Source organism: Montipora foliosa, chromosome 14 (assembly GCF_036669935.1).
Source record: "Montipora foliosa isolate CH-2021 chromosome 14, ASM3666993v2, whole genome shotgun sequence".
In the NCBI taxonomy this organism is placed as follows: domain Eukaryota; kingdom Metazoa; phylum Cnidaria; class Anthozoa; order Scleractinia; family Acroporidae; genus Montipora; species Montipora foliosa.
In genome coordinates, this window is record NC_090882.1 from 25,572,759 (window position 1) to 25,575,258 (window position 2,500).

The window sequence follows — 2,500 nt, forward strand, 5'->3', positions numbered from 1 at the left end:
AAGTTCCTCATGATCTGTCACGCAATGGAAGGAACAAGCAACAACAACAGCAACATCGAAGCCGTGACTGCACTGTCTCTTTTAATTTTATGAAAAACTGATTAAGAAAGACCGCACAAATGTATAGTGTGCATCGCCATAAATAATTATAATAGTAAGAATTGTCATAAAGCAAAGCTTTTCCCATGCAAGCCCACTGACTTTCTGATGATTATTCTTTATTTCCACATCCCTCATAATAATTGTTTGCCCCCGCAAATTTTGCATAAACCATGGTTGTTATCAAATGCTCTTGGGAATATGCGGTGTCTCAAGAGCATTTGGAAACAATGGTTTATGAAAATTTGGGGGGGCAAACAAAGTGTATTATGGGGATTGTGAAAATATAGAATCAGCACTAAAAGCCGGACTCCAGAATCCAGAATCCGGAATCCAGAAGTCGAAAACCAGAAACCAGAAACCCGTCGCAGCATTACCTATAATTCGCGAGAACAACAACAACTTATCCACTGGATAAATCACTACTAGTCCACTGGATAAAACAATGGTATTTGGCTAGTGCTTATTCGGTGGATAGCGTTATGCCTCTTTTAAACATTCGAGGCCTCGTTTCTTCTGCATCTTGATTATCATCAAGTCTTCTACGTGGGAATCCCCGTCTTAAAGGAGACATCAAGCAAATAATGATCATTATTGAATTATCAACCTCGGTTAATGCATTTCTCGTGATTGGTTCAATCAATCTCGGTTATCAGCTCATATACCATAGTTTGACCTTATATGGTAAATGATTGCGCTAAGTGTTGCTAAACGAACATTTTTTTTTTGCCAGAAAGCGAAATTTCTTTCGGAATAAATTAAAAAAAAATAAAATAAACGTTTTTGTGGAAAGTTTGGATCAATTCCAACAACAACAATTCTTTATGAGATCTAAAAAGTTCTAAGTTACAGACTTAAAATCAAAGAAGCCCTTCATATTGAATGGGAACGACCCGCATTGCATAAACAACTGAAACATGTTAATTTAACACTCTTACTTTAATTCCTATTCTTATTCAACATTTTTCACAGTTTTGTACTCTCACTAGGAGCCCATAATGGGCTCCTGACTTGCGCCCTTTATTTTCCTACTCTGTTGTATCCCTTTGGTATCATGTAGCCTTTTTTCACTGATTTGTAACTATTATTCTACAGTTTGTAATTTACACCTACTTGTTACCTACTTTATATAAAGTCACTTATTGTAAACATCCCTTAACTGAAAATGTATCCGAAACGTGTCTTGTAAATTTAGAAGGTGTGTCATTTTTTTGAAATGTTTGATTTCAATCTTACTGCTACGAATGTGGTAATAATAATGATAATGATAATGATAATGATAATGATAATGATAATGATCGAATGAACCCTGGCCATAAGATTACGCAAGTGAATGTAGTATTCGATTTTCTATCCTGATGATCATACGAACTTGATTAGAAAACAAACAGATGTACGACTTACAGAGGGACTAAATATTATAAGAAAGTGTCGGAAATGGGTCATTTCACAAAACTGTCAGATTGTAAAGAGATTGTACTATTGTTAGACCGAATGCATCTCTAAGTTACGTAGATAATTGTAAAAGGATTTTCTGAACTTGAAATAAAGATAATGTTAATATGTATGTTTTTAGACGCATCTAAAAATCTAGATGCGTTTACAATGTATACAAAATGTATAAACCTAATATCAAAAAGATAGAGAACGATAGTAATACACATATATATAGCTATGCAAAAGAACTAAAAAATAATCATGTACTAATGCTTATTTCTATTTGTAAAATTAATAAATATTGATTGATACAAATGTTAGCAATTGTTTGCCATTTTGAAAAAAATGTGTTTTGAGTTTAGACTTGAATGATGATGTTGATTTACTAGACCTAATGTAAAAAGGGAATATGGTATATATAGTTTACGTCATAGAAAGTGCGGCGTACGGGGTTTTATGCACGAGTTGTTTGTGACAAAAACCCGAACGAGCGAGAACGAGCGAGAACGAGCGAGTGAGGGTTTTTGACACAAACAACGAGTGAATAAAACCCCGTACAAAGCACTTTCTATGTCGTGAACTGTTTATTACACATAAGACGAGAATCTTCATTAAAATAGTTTTCTGAACGCAAATTAGAAACAAAAACTCATTAACAATAGAACCAAATGCAAATTTAATTTAATTCAATAACAAAGTATGATTTGCACGAGATGCACGAGTGATTGGCATCGAAACGCCTTTACGCTATCGTTGATTGGTTATACTTCCGCATGTGAAATAGCTGTACGCCATTCTGAGTGGCTGTATAAGCCTTTTCCACATGTGAAAATAAAGCGTATAGATTTGTACAAATGAGCTTTATGGAATAAAATTCTCATGTTATGTGTAATAAGAAATTCCACAGTGGCATTGTAGATCCTAGGGGAAATGAGTAGTTTCTGGTTTGACGATTTAAGTGTGC